Source organism: Pseudonaja textilis, chromosome Z, assembly GCF_049901715.1.
Source record: "Pseudonaja textilis isolate UNSWEBS1 chromosome Z, rPseTex1.2, whole genome shotgun sequence".
Lineage (NCBI taxonomy): Eukaryota > Metazoa > Chordata > Lepidosauria > Squamata > Elapidae > Pseudonaja > Pseudonaja textilis.
Genome location: NC_142008.1, coordinates 100,258,087 through 100,273,832, shown reverse-complemented (window position 1 = coordinate 100,273,832; position 15,746 = coordinate 100,258,087).

Sequence of the window (15,746 nt, the reverse complement as noted above, 5' to 3'; positions counted from 1 at the left end):
TAGTGGTACCTGGCATTGTCCTTTTGGGGTGTACTTCCAAGAGACAGGATGCAAGCTTGGCACTGATTTTTTTACTGCCTTTCTGGAAGGCATGTAATCTTTCCTTAAATCTGGATGATTTCCTTAGGATATCTTGTGAGGGGAGTGAGACCAGCTGGTATCTTTAAGTGGTGCAAATGGATCTAAGAATTGCTTCTCCTGGGTGTGCTTTTTCTGGAGAGCTTAAATGACCGCTCTGCTAAAGGGTTTTACTTTATGAGCAAGAGTTGGCTGCTCATAGTTATCATTGCATTTTAATTATTTTCATTCCTCAAGGTGCTCTGGCACCCTGCCTGATTTGTAACTCTGGCTTGCAGATATTTTTAATCTAATGATTGGTATTTAGGGCAGCTTTTTGCAAGCAAAGAAGCTTTTTGTATTTTTGTACAGGTAATCCTTGACTTATAACAGTTCATTTAGTGACCATTCAAAGTTACAATGGCTCTGAAAAAAGTGACTTATGACCATTTTCCACACTTACGACCGTTGCAACATTCCCACTGTCATGAGAGGTCAGGCAAGGAGAAGCACCCCTTGACATGAGTAAGGTCAAGTTGGCCACACCCACCCAAGCACATGACCACCAAGCCACACCCACCCACTAAGCCACACCCACAGAACCAGTTGTTAAAAAAATTGAATCCCACCTCTGTTGTTAAGTGAACCTGGCTTCCCCAGGTTCTTTGCTTGTGAGAAGGTACAAAAGGTGTTCATATGACCCCAGGACACTGCAACTGTCATAAATGAATGCCAGTTGCCAAGCATCTGAATTTTGATCATGTGGCTATAGGGATGCTGCAATAGTCATAAGTGTGAAAAACTATCAGAAGTCACCTTTTTCAAAACTTAGAAGGGTCATTAAAGTAAATGAATTCTTGTAAATCAAGGAAAACCTGTGTACAGCAGGATATTGCATTACATTTGAAATGTTATAATTTATTTCATTTGTTATCCTTGATATGCTTGGTATTTTTTTTTATCACAAGGCATTTTTAAATGTATTTACATTTGGAAGCTACATAATTGCAGCTGTGACTGATGTAGCCTATAAATTTGATTGAATGAATGAATAAATAAATAACTACTACATTACTCCCCTCACCCAGATTTTGTTATTCTTTTTTTTTGCATGCAAATGTCTATATTGAGTTTGGCTGGTGGTGACAAGGTGGGGTCTTTTCAGTAGCAGCACCCAAGCTGTGAGTGAGCTTATTTCATTTTTCAGGCATTTGGTTGGATATCTGTTTCATTCATTTAAGGCAAGAAGATAGAAACAAACAAAAACTAGAAAAAGAAGAAAAAAGAAATCAAAGAAAGAGCCTAAAGTACAAAAACAAAGGTGGGGGGGGGAAGGATACAAAGAAATAGCTTTCAATTTTCTTTACAGTAATTAGAAGTACAATTATAAATTTATCTCTCCCTCTATGATTATAAAATAACCTTTTCTACAATCTATTCTTTCTAGATACCTGTTTTAATTTTCAAAGTCATTGGTCTAAAATGAGTCTAGTTCCTATGATTCTTCAAGTACTGCCTCTCAATATTTCATCACTTCATTTTTCTTATGAAGTATAGGTATTTTAATATTGTGGATGTTGTTGATGTTAGCATTTATGCTGTGCAACACTGAGTAAAAAGAGGAATAATAATTCAAATAGAAAATAAAATGTTCTAAGGCCAACTATTGTTATGTTTGTTTTGGTTTTAAAGTTTGGCTTTTTGTTTGTTTGTTTTTTAAAGCAATATTTTCCTAGTTTTCATTTCAACTCTGTTTGAAAATATAGATCACTATATAGAAACTATATCAGGGGAGAAATATCAGTGTAAACAGAGCCTTACTCCCTAGCCTTTTCAAACTGTGCTAGAAGCCAGTCATCATGTATTTGTAATCAGTAAGATCTAGCTATTAAATCATATCCCCCTCTTTTTTTTTACTGCAAATCCCATGGTGGGTGGAAGAGAAGGGGAGCTGATATGAATCAGAGCTGACTCAACTTTTTGATGCCACTCTTTCCCATCACATCCTGAAATATTTCTCCTTGTAGCAGTGCTACTATTGTGGAAGATACAGAGATGAAATCTCCTTCAGCCAAATTTGACTTCTAGAGAAGACAGTGGTGAAACAGCCAGCTTGATGGCAGGGGTAAGTGAGTGTTTTTTCTGCACCTTCAAACAGTATCATTCTAGCCCAGATCTGGATTAATACACTTAAATCCTAACTCATTTGGAAGCTTCGTGTACAAACAATTTACTGATGACCTACTAGCCTACTGACTTACAGATGATCTACAACCCAGAACTGAACATTCAGCCAGGTGAGCACTGTTGTGATCACAGGTCCAAGATATGGGATTATGAGTAAAAAATTGCATAGGAATAATACAGGCAATTAGATATTAATGCCTTTCATGGTTATTTCATACTTCCCTCTCCCAGACTGAGAATACTTTGTAGGTTTTGTGGAAAAGGAAACTTACCTTTCTACACTCAGAATATATCTGACTGATGAAGATCCAGAACTGTCAGTTCCATGAACTAGTACAAGAAGTATCAAGACTTTGGAAGCTGACTTTATCCATTTCATTCAACTTGTGTTGAGACCACAAGCTGTGATGAAACTACAAATTCCAGGGTTTTCAGCCAACAAAGCCTTCCCAATCTTTTAATTATCTGATATGTCAGAGGACAGCTATGGAAGTCGGAATCCATACTTTGGACATCCACCATTGTTAGCAAAGATGAACAACAATGACAGGCAACCGTTCTGCAGAGTCCCAGAAGAGAACTGATCACTGGAAACTCCAAGAAATAAGCTCTTGCCTTCCCCAATAGTTGTCTTTGTAGCCAAGATCATTCCTTATGTCAAAAGATATCATAAGACAAGTCTACCTGCAATTAAAGACTTTTTTTGAGGCTTTTTATCTTTCTAGTGGTTTCTACTAATGTTTGGAGTCACTGAATCATGATGGTTGGAGTTTACTGAAAAACACATACAAATCCTGCACTCTGCTAGTTGCTGGCTGTGCTGTCCAGACAGTTTAGAGTTAATGGGATTTGGCATAGTTAGAAATTGAGAGCTGTCCCCTTAATGGAATGCATCATGGAAAATGTAGTTAAGGTATCCTGGGAAATGTAGTACATATCAGATGGTCACATCTGTAACCCTGATTGGTCACTGAATTGACCCTTGGTGGGTTGGGGGAAGTTTCTTCACCCTTGCCTGAACACACAACTTCATAGTAGCAGCTCTACACTCTGCCTCTACGATATGGGATGAAAGAGATAACCATCTTTTTACCCATAAAGATAGAAATGCAAAGGATTGGACATTAAAAAGAACCTCGTCATAACTGTGAGTTGATAAGGATGCCTGATGAACCAATAAAAGAGACTTTGTATGGATGCTTTGTGGAGTTTATCAATCTATTTTTTCTGTATGCAAACTGGTGTTTATCAAATGTATGCAGAAGACCAGAAGTGATGTGCCAGCAAACCAATTTCTCAAAGCACTTCGTGATGATAGGAGTGAGTGCCACTGGTCTGTAATCATTGAGGTTATTGAAAGGGAACTTCTTTGGTAGCAGAACAATTGTGGAAGCCTTCAAACAAGATGGAATGAGTGGAGTGGGATAAAGACTAATTGAAGATCCTGGTAAAGACTCCAGCCAACTGATCAGCACAGTCTTTAAGCACTCAGCCAGAAATACCATCAGGTCCGGCAGCCTTTCTAGGATCCACAGCCCTCACAATGTACTTCACCTCCTGTTCCTCCACAATGAGGTGGGGGCTACAATTGGTTGGTGGTTGTATTTTATCGGTCTCTGATGTCTCCACTTCAAAGTGAGCAAAGAAATGATTCAGTTCCTCTGCCAAGGAAGCATCCCCCTCAGCAGGGATAACATTGGTCAGTTGATGGTTTGTAATTTGTTGAATCCCTCGCCACACCTGCCTCGTGTTATTGCTATAAAAATTATTCTCAATCTTCCTCTTATAATCAGTCTTGGCCTTCCAAATACCTTTCTTCAGATTAGCTCTGGCAACACTCATCATCGGACCTAAAGGCCTTGGTCCTTTCACACAAGAGGCACTGGACTTCCTTGGTCATCCAGGGTTTCTGATTGGGATAGATCCTAATACGCTTATCCACAGTGATAGTATCTATGCAGTGTTTGATATAGTACAGAACAGTTGCAGTGTGCACCTCTAGGTCAGGGTGGTAAAAGATGTCCCAATATGTGTTCTCAAAACAATCCTGAAGTTGTTGGGAAGCATCTCCTGGCCAAGATTTCACTGTCTTTATTATAGGCAGAGCCCATCTCCTAAGAGGGATGTACACTGGTGCTAAAAGCAGTGACACATGGTCTGATTGTCCCAAATGTGGTAATTGTATAACCTTATAGCCATAAGGTTGGTATATACTTTGATGTTGGTATATACTTTGTCCAATATGTTTGCTCCTCTAGTAGCACACTTAACATGCTGATAGAATTTAGGGAGCACTGCTTTTAAATCAGCTTGATTAAAGTTCCCCGCTATGATATGCACAGCATCAGGATACTTATTCTGCTGATTACTAACAATGTTCTACAAGAATCCCAAAGCTATGGTAGTATTGGCATCAGGTGGGATATAGACTACAGTAATCAAAACCACGCTAAATTCCCATGGAAGATATATGGGTCTACATTTAAGAGTCATATACTCCAGATCCATGGAGCAGTGGCTGTCTACATTCTTTGTATTGATACACCAGCTTTTGTTTACATAAAGGCTTAAACCTCCCCTTTTGATCTTGCCAGAATCTCTACTCCTGTCCTGATGATGAGCTAAGTAACCTTCCAGCTCAATAGCTTCATATGGAATGAGTGAATGAAGCCAAGTTTCTGTGATTAGCAAAACACAGCAGTTTTTGATGAATTTAGCCCTTGTAATCTGTAGCCTTAATTCATCAATTTTGTTAGTCAGAGACGTTGCATTGGTAAGAATTTTATTAGTTAAGATATATAAATATTGATTTTGATAAACCTGGAATTAATACTTTATTATAGAATTATTATTAAAGATCTATAAATACCAATTATAATAAAAATATAAGAATTAATAATTTAATTGGAACAGATATGAAAACAATATTTTATTATAGGATTATTAGTTAAGATATACAATTTTTAATAGAATATACAAGAAAATGAATATGATAGTATGAGGAAAGAAATACCATGTGGAATCTGACTGAGAACATGTATATACATATATATGGTAATAGATAAAAATGATTATATTGTTATCAGACTATGTAATTTGTTAAAGGACTAGTCTTGATGTGATGCCTGTTAGTATCTTGCTGATTTTGTCTGTAGTACCTCTTATGTAGGGCAGGACAGCTGTTCCACAGGTCTGTTCATCTTCTAGGTCTCCATTATGTCTCAGTGTGTTTTTGTGGATCAAGCCAGTGATTTTGCTTTTGTGGAAGCCGTTAGCTGTCAGTACTTTAGTCAGGGTGCATAGTTCAGTCTTTATGTGTGTGTTGTCTGCCAGGCGTTTGGTTCTGGCGATTCAGGCATCACATCAAGACTGTCTTCAAAACAGACAGAAAAATAGCAGCCATCCTAAGAAACCCCAAAGATAAAATTGACCTGGAAAACCAAGGCATATATGAACTCCCCTGTGCATCATGCCCTGCCACATACATTGGACAGACCAATAGAAGAATAAGTACCCGCCTTGATGAACACAAAAATGCAGTAAAAAAGCTGGAATATGTATTGTGTTCATACAGAAGCCTGATGATGGCAGATGAGATTCTGCCAAAACATTGCTACAACTTTAAAAGCACAACTACAATGATGTGGGAAAATACCCAAACAAAGCTTAATGCCATATATGTAAGTACCTCAAAACTTTATATATATATATATATATATATATATATATATATATATATATATATATATATATATATATATATATATATAAAATAGAGAGAGTGATATAAGGTAATGTATGAGAATATTGTATGAAAAAATTGGTAATACATAATGATATGAAATTAGATAAGAAAGCTGAATATTTAATTATGATCATGTTTAATTTAAAATGTTAAAAAACCTGGAACCACAAGGTTAACCCAAAGATGTATTTAAAGAAATAAAAATAAAAAATGTTATAAAAGAAAAGAAAAAGCACCTTTGGGACAACGATCACCTGGATGATTGAGAATCTCCATAGACAGTAAGGTTTTTGAATTTACTGTTTCATCAGATTGTTAGCAGGTGGGGCTAAAATAAGCAGAGCTTAAATGGTTTGTCCAAAGCTTAACATAAATGGGGCTACTTTTAAAAAATCTCTCCAGTCCAACAAAATATTAGAAATAAGGCAAAGAGCTTCAGAATTCTGTCATCAGGATAATTCTCTGAGAAATGGACAGAATAAGACCAAAATTGAGTTGTGCATGGTGCTGGTTGTGGATGGGAAAAGCCAGCAAAAGAACGTTCAAGTGTGAAAATAAATCGGATCAAGATGGAGACAATGGAAAAATAAATAAATAAAATTCCTTTCCTTTATCTTTATAGGCTGGAAAGCAGAGGTGGTATTCAGCAGGTTCTGACTAGTTCTGGAGAATGGGTAACGGAAATTTTGAGTAGTTCGAAGAACCAGCAAATACCACCTCTGACTGGAGATTTTACAGTATACTTCCCCAGCCACTAAGCCATGTCCACAGAACCAGTAGTAAAAAAAATTGAATCCCACCACTGCTGGAAAGAATACCAGAAGTCATTCTTAATTAACTTAGCCCACAAATTTTAAATGTTGAGCACCAGAATTTAGAATAAGGTATTTATTCCCTTTGATAAGGAAATGGTAAAACATCCCTAGGTGGGTTGATTGCTTCTTCTATCATATATCTTCAGATTCTTGTGCAATTAGTGATATTCAAGCTAGGGGTAGCAGAAGAGACTCCAGTGAAAGCACCAGTGGTTTGCATTTCCTCTTTCACAGTTCCTTTCTCAGTTCCTGTTCAGTGCAAGAATTTGTTGGGATGGTGAAACATTAGGGCTTAATTCACACACTTTGAATTTTTTTTAAAGGAAGTTTCTCTCAGAATACTACTTTATGGATTGTTTGAAAAACAAATCCCATCACTGCCAATTTGTCTGAGGATAATATAACTCCTATTGTTTAAAAGGTGCAGGTTGCAAGAAGTTAACTTTAGGCTGCTGCTTCCATTAACTCTTACACACACACACACACACACACACACACACACACACCCCTTTTCTACCTTTTGAAAATGTTTTGGTGTAAACAAAGAAATTCAGCTGAAAGGAAAGAGTGGTAATAAAGTGAACTTTGCTAAATGGAAAGAATGGGAGGAATATAATTTGAAATCATTAGTTTGAAAAGAAATTTTTCAAGTTATGAAAGCTGTATTTGCTACCCTTTCTATTTTCACATCCATTAGCATTAGGGTACATTTTCTGAACTTCAGGTTTCAGGATTGAAACTGAGGATTTGAAAGAGCTCCCAGTCAAATGCAGAGGATTTCCCCTTTGTTACAGGAGTCATCTAGAAGCATCATACCGCCTCCTCCACGTTTCTGAGAAATTCTAGGCTTTTCCTGGAATCAAAATAATTTGCAGTCATGAGTTCCTCCACAAGATCTCTTGCTGAAATGACTGAAGCCAATTTTTGAACTGAGAAGCACAATGAAGAAGCTAGAATAGGATTTTTGTGTGTGTGACACGGATGTATGAAGGAAACCATAACCATAAAAGGGAAGTCAGCCTCCTGCTCCTCAGGGTCCTGGTGCTCCTCCTTTTCTTCTTCCTTCTCTCTCTCTCTCTTACCCTTCCTTTCCTCCCAAACCTAGCCTCAAGAACAGGATATGACCTTGGATGAGCTAAGGTGCAAAATATCTCCTTGATGTTCAGTCCTTCTCTAGGTCTCAGCAAATATTTTCTTTACAATGCCTGTCTCAACAGAGACCAAAAGGCTATAGCCATGTGTCAAGCAGAAAGAGGACAAAACACATGCTATTCAGCTTGTGAAGAGGGTGTGCCTAACCAAGAAGCTTAACTTACAAGTGATACTTCAGAGTAATGCATCCTCCCCTTCTAAGACGGCCTATTTTGCAACTAGGATGTTCCCCTGTTGTCTGATGTGGTCAGTTACTTATTTCTATCTATGGATTTCATTCTTCACATGCATGATGATAAATGGGTGTGAGCTATAGGAGCACTGATAGATATGAAACGTTTGTGGTTAGGCAAGAACTCCCAGAAAGAGCATAACATGAAAACTTTTGAGGAAACCAAGCACTTTGTCAGTGCAACCAATATGCATTTGTTAATGTATTTGTGAAGAAGGTACAGCAAGTCCAATAAAGCTGGGTTCAGATTAAGTTCACATTGTTAACCTTTTTTTTAATAACTTATAATGGCTTGGCTCAAAAAGAATGCCTACCCATTATGGGAAAGTTCATTTATCACACTAACCAAAAGGCCCCTTTATGGATGCAATGTTATGTATAGATCAGGAAATTGGCAAACAAAATTCGCTATTGGATAATAGCAAAATTGGATAATATGCAAAAGGGCAATGAAGTGGAAAGGATGCAAAACATAGCATCTGGCCAATCTGATGACCTAGGGGACTAAACAGAGCTGGCTCAGGTTACCATTCTGATGGGAACCTGTCTGGAAAGATCAGGACTGCAGGTTAGACTAGGAAGTTGAAAAGCAACCCTGAAAGAAGCCATTGGCTAAGGCAAATTACTAGAAACCCGTGTCCATGCAAGGCAATTTTGCTTATTACTGTGTTAGTTCAAAAATTGTATTTTCCTCATTTTGTATCATTGTTCACAGTTGACACATTTCAGCTGAAAAAAAGAAGCTTTGGGTTATTTGAAATGGTTACATGAGGACCAATGTAGATCTTATATGTAACTTCTATAATATAGTCATATTCCCAGGAAAGTGTAAAAGTAGATGTAATCCAGCTATACTTATAACAAGCCAAAAATGAGTGCCATACCTAGAGTTTAGATGGCCTAAATTCACAATAAAAAATATCAGGGCTGGGATCAGTGCTTTTCAAAGTTGACAACTTTCAGATGTATGAACTTCAACTCTCAGAAATTCCTGGCTAGGGAATTCTGTGAGTTGAAGTCCAAATAACTTAAAAGTTCCTCAGATTGAAAATCTCTGCTACACATCATAAGGAAATGAAAAGAATAGTAGCTCTTCCAAAACATACTATGCATGCTTCAATGTAATTGGAAAATGTATAGACACAAGAAATCTTAAATACACTCTGCACAATACTACACTTTAAAAGGACTTTTCCATGAGTGTTTGCTAAGGTTTATTTCATAAATACCCATTGCTATATAAACACCCTTGAGATTATCCTGTTTTGCAGTCTCCATACTATGCAATGAATAATTTTGGAACCGTCATCTGGTAGTAGCATTTAGGAATAAAATGAAGGAACTTTCATAAAATGAACCATGCTCTCCAAATTGCCCCAGTTTTATGCAAATCACAAACTTATAGTATTTTTCTTTAATGAACCATGAGAAAGAGACATCACAAAAATGATTGTTGCAAGCAGTTTCCGCTTTGTATGATTTAATGTTCAATCACAAGTTCAATCACAAAATGATGATGGACCATCAGTAGTCCTCTTTGTTGCCATCTTACAGGTTTGTTGATGAGAATTAATGAATGACTCTATGAATTAAAGAATGAATCAAGAATCAAAATGTTAAAAAGCAATTAAGATGCTGTTCAGAAGTTTATAGATAATACAATACAATAATACATTCTTGACAAATGTATCTTTTCTTTTATGTACACAGAGAGCATTTGCACTGAAGACAAATTCCTTGTGTGTACAATCACACCTGGCCAATAAAAAATTCTATTCTATTCTATGCTGTTCTGTTCTGTTCTATACAATACAATATCAAAATTTCTCATTTCCCCCCAACTATGGCAGATACATGGTATCTTGGTAACTGTTTTTTAATGCCATATCATCATAATATTATCTTCATCTCATACTCATCACCAGCTACACTGGCATCTCTCCAGTTAAAGTCAAGTTTAGTTATTCCAGATTTAAAACAGTATTTTCCTCTTTTCCCAATACAGTTTTTGTCATCAATATGTTCTGACACAGATATGTTATGCCTCTTCCCATCTGTTTCCTGGGAAATTCCTTCCATGAGCAGGTTGTCTTGGATTATAAAAGAGAATGGATAAGACTTACCTAGTATTTTTCTAAGAGTTTGCAGGTCCTGAATTGGCTCATGTAATTATAGATTTAGTGGTCTTTTTCAAGCAGGCTAGTCCCAACCTGTATAGATTTAAACTAGGAAGAAGAGCTATATTCTGCCAGCTATGTTTTGTTCATTTTGTTACCATTGGATCAATTTCAGATTTCAACTCTTTTTGCCAAAGAGAAATTGTACACAACTGTACTGTTTTTATTATTTTGGGGATAGATTTTGCTTTATCCACATGGTTTTTGGCAGAGCTAAATGCCATAGTGATAATTCTTGTAATTACTACATGCAGGTCAGTCACTATTCTGTATGCCACATAGTCATCTAATGGTCTCTTCCCCGCCCCTCCCAGATGCTGCTAGCAATGAAGTCAGAACTGAACTCTTTGGTTACTCACTGCCAGCAACACTAGTTGAGAACAGAGCTTGTTTATTATCATTGCCTCTGCCTCATTCAAGGCCCACTTTTGTGCTACCTCTTACATTATTTTTATATGAGTTAGCATCTTTCAGAAGTGTACTAGATCCATGTTTAGCCTGACTAATAGTCACACAAGAAGAGATGAGTTTGAACTGAATAGGTTCACTTGGGGTGCACAGCCTGCTTCACCATATTCACTTCTCCACATCAGTAACTTGTAGGTCAAACACTTGACAGCTGGCTAAATGTATTGTTCTAAGCACTCACATATGCCTCACCCTGCCCCACTTTACATTAAGGTTAAATCAGTACAAGGGTGGATGCATCATGTCAGTTATGCACTACTTATGATAAAATTAGCACCTGTAGTTGAAAAAAAAACCTTTTAGGAGTGCCATTGCCAGTTACTCTTGGCAGGTTTGAGCCTAAATAATCTCTTGGCCTGATTCTATCTTTATTGCTAATTTAGAACATGTTCATTTCACTATCAATCATAATTATTTTTGAAACCACAAGAAATTTTACTGAATGCTTTTGCTTCATATTTTACGATGGAGAATTCTAATTTATAGCTTCACTAACAACACTTTTTTGGATAATTGTTAAGGATGACCAGATCATCCTACTGTACTTAGGCACATCTTCCTTTATTGAATGAAGGATTGAGCAAATGCATATAGGCTAATATGGTACCAGAGAAGATTTGTAATTTATTTTCTCTAGCTCTCAATGGAGCAAGAATTGTTGAAATAGGTTATCCATTCTATGTGCCCATATTCAGCAGTAGCATCAATGTTCAGACTTTTCCTGTTTTATAAAATTAGAACCATCTTGGAGTTATATAAACTACCTGGGATTTTTTCTACAGTCATGTTCATAAAGCACTTGGTTGTTTATTTATGTACTTTTTTTATAGGCCTAAATAAATTGTGTTGGGCAGAGATTTTGGCTATGTTCATTTAACATGTTGGCAACTGTTTTGCACAACTTAAGTGTATTGTGGGACCCAGCAAATGGATTATTCATGTCCATCCAGATTAAAAGAACTGTATGAATATAAACAATTTTTGTGGACCTTTTGGGTGTTCAATCTTTTGCCTTGCCTAGGCCACATTGAACGAAGAGGAATTGTCTTGTGCCAAATATATAACATCATTAATGTAAGGTCTGGCAGTACACTTAAGTGAAAAATGAACCAAAACAAAGACTTAAATGGAGGCTTGCAAATTAAACAAAACAGAATTTTATTCTTTGATCCAAGTTAAAGATCTGGGAAGAAGTTCCTAGCGCATCACAAGAGACATGAGAGGAAAATTCTACGAAATACAGAAAGATGTCCTATCCTTTTTATATCTTTAAGATTCTTAGAAGTTGAGTAACTGCATTGTAAAACTCTCTAACTTAGATTTACATCTTTCCTGCAAAAGACAAATCTCTCTTGGCAATGTTTACCTTTCATGATCTTTTCTCCTATTGTCCATCTAATTGATAACAATTGACCACTTAAGGAGGCTATTAACAGCATACTTCAAAGTTGTGGATTCCTCCAAATGGAGGTATGTTACATTCCCAGAGAGATACGTTATATTCCTAAGGGGTGATGCTCGGGTGAAAAGTATCAGTCCAGGAAAACAGATGGATTCTGATTGATTTAGATGGGACAATCATGTGTCTTAATAGGAGAGGGATGTAACTGATTGCAGGCATATGTTTATAATTGTTTTAGAACAAGTGAAAGGTTAAGCAAATCTTTTTAACAACAGCAAGATAACAAATACCTATAGAGTAACTCTCTACTTAATGCTATATTTTACTATTTATTTATTATTACTATTCCCTTCATTCCTCCCTTTTTTAAAAAAGATAGAATTCTTTCTATTGAAGTGAATGATGAAAGCTAAGGGCATTGATAAGAGACTACAGAAAAAGATTCCTTCAATGGCTCCCAAAAGCTTTCAACCATGAAGGTCTAGCAGTCAGGAGAAAAAGTTCTAGAAAAGGATTTACAGTATCCAATTTACAGTATCCAATTTTTCATGCCAATTATTTTCAGATGTTTATACCACTGCCTGTGAATTTCTAGACAGATTTTAAGCAAGCACAAGCCCCAAAATTCTTCACAACCATGTTTTTTCTTTAAATTACAGGCTGCCCATTTTCAAGGGATGATTACTATACCTGCCCTAACTCGTAGTCATTGTACAATCCAGGCTATTTAGTTTTTTTTTTTAATTACACACAATGAGCCTTCGGACTTCTACTCATGAGGCCACCAGTGCAATATGTGGGCAACATCATTTCTGAGTTATAGTCAGGGCCTTGGGTTTGGAGATCTCTTTTCTGCTGTCTCTTCAAGTGAGGGAATTGCCTGAGTGGGATGTCCCTCCCCCATGTAATTAGCAGGAAGACATGACTGCTTGTGCCTTAGTGGCACAGAGCAAAAATCTAGGAGCAGCTTTGTGTGGAGGTATTAGGAGAAACTTTGTCTAATTCTGAATGGTGTGTGTCTCTCTGTATATATGTGTGTATGTGTATGTAACTACTTTTCAATACAAACATGTTGGACACATTTCCCTCCCATCAGACCGAAGTCCAAAGTGTTCAAGACCAAGGTGTTCAAAATTTGCTGTGGCAACCACTCTCAAATACACAATCCTTACATGAGTACATTAAACTGATTACAATATAAATGAGACAATAAAGAAAACATTAAAATGAATTTCCACCCTTCCCCACATAATCTTTCCAGCTGTCTTTTGGGAATTGAAAAAGAGTCTTTTACTGGTCCATCAGCTTCACTTGGGATCTTCAGCTGTAATAACATAAGCCACCTCTCAGGCAGGAAAAATAAAAAAGTTGGTACTCCTACAATGAGAAAAATCATAAACAAAACCCATTCATACCCCCATGACCACATCAGTTTTTGGTAATATTTATTCTCAGCCGGTCTTCTCCAGGAAACACTTTCCACTCTTTTAAGTTCATCAACAGTAGTCCACCCTTTGTCTTTTGTTCAGACTGCTGTTTCAATGGTCAGCAAGATTTGATAGGACCTGTCCCAGGCTTTTATCAGGACCCAATTACCAGGCTGGAACTTATGGACAGCAAATTCGACGGTTTGAATTAAAAGTCCTTTGCTTCTGAAGTGAGATAAAGAAGAGTAGAGGCCAAGTATACAGTTCTTTACAGACATAGCTTTAGGTTCACATTGTGGGATTTCCTGTCCAAATATGGTAATCCAAACATCATTTCAGAAGGTAAAATCTCCCTTTTTGGACAGGTTCAAATTCAGAGCCAAGTCAAGAGTAAACAGTTGGTCCATGGCATAGATGAATTTGCATTCCACAGAATGTGACATTCCCACTGAATTCCCACACTCCGTGATTGATTGAAGCACTTTTGCAGAAAAATGAGTTGCTGTGTATAGCAACTATCCCATATATAGGTATTATCTGCTCCAGTATAATTTTGGCTCTCATGGCTGCATAAGTGTCAATCTATCCAGTCAAGTGATCCACTATCATCAATTAAATAATTAAATTTCCTCAATTTAGCCATTTTCCCCAAGGGAATATCCATTAAATCAAGTCTAATCCTAGATTATAATATAAATATCCCAACATAATAATGTTCAAAATCCAACCCTTCCTATAAATCTCCTATCCTTGACAGATAGGGTCTAGTATTTTAGAGAAAAATGTATTTTTCCTTCCCACTTATGTTGAAAACCCTCAAAAGCCATTCCCTAATCTATGTAACACTAGGCTCTTCTTGTAGTTTAGTATACAAGTCTTCATTCAAAATAAGTGTAATTATCCATTCACAGTTTACAACATCCATCCGATGCTCATCCCTGTAACAATTCTTAAAAGGACAATAACTTGTGTTGCTGACAAACAGATAAACAAACATGCCATAGGATGGAGCACCTTGACTCCTAAATATTTAAAACCAGTGTGTCAGACTCAGATTCCATTCAAATGGAAGCAAATTCTCATTAAGTTAAAAACATTTACAAATGTGAGCAAAATATTTCAAAATCATTTCTCTTTAGATAGGTTTAATTAAACATGTTTAAACCTCAAAAATTTGCAGAAGAAGGGGAAAAAATCAAAATTGTATTCAGAAAAGAAAAATATATTTGCATAGCTTTCAATATGCAAGCCAAAAATAGTACAGACTGAAAAAGGCAGGAACCAGATGTAACCCTTTTAAGAAGAGATTGGATAACAATTTGTCTAAAATGGTATAGGTTTCCTGCCTAAGCAGGCCAGGGGGTTGGACTAGAAGACCTCCAAGGTCCCTTCCAACTCTGTTATTCTAAAACTTCTTAAAGCCTTTACCCCACCTTTCTCAGACTGGCTCTGCAGAGAGAGAGGGGGGGGGATAGTTAAAATGAAAAGGGGGATAGTTCCCCCTCCCCTGCTTCTCTCTCCCTCCTCCAAGGTAAAAAGAAAAAAAAATCCCTGTGCAAAAGAATGAGGGGGGGTTTAAATTACACAGAATTCTCATCTCCCTTGTCCACTCAGCGTCTCTCTCTCTCTCCCCCCCCACACATTCCCAGCTTCAACTAATCACACACATTGCGCCCCACCCCTCCCCAAATTTGTTTCCGAAATCCTTCATGGGATCTTTCTCACTCCTCTTTCTTGCAAAACCTTGCAACTGTGGGGAGACACATACACACATACCATTAAACATCACTCCAGACCTGTGGAGGTTTTGTCCCTTTAAATTTCCAATTTTTCTTTCCATGGCTAACCTGTAGCTCATTCTTGAAGCAGTGGGAAACTCAGCAGTTTCACTCATCCGTCAATCATCCGCTGAAAAGTTCATCACAATCAATTCAATTTCATTCAGTTCTATATGTTATCATTATGGATCCATATCCAAGAATTTTAACAGAGATCACATCAAATTGATCAAATCAAATTATCTGAGTCTTCCCATTTAGACAGACTTCACTATTATCATCATCATCATCATCATCATCATCATC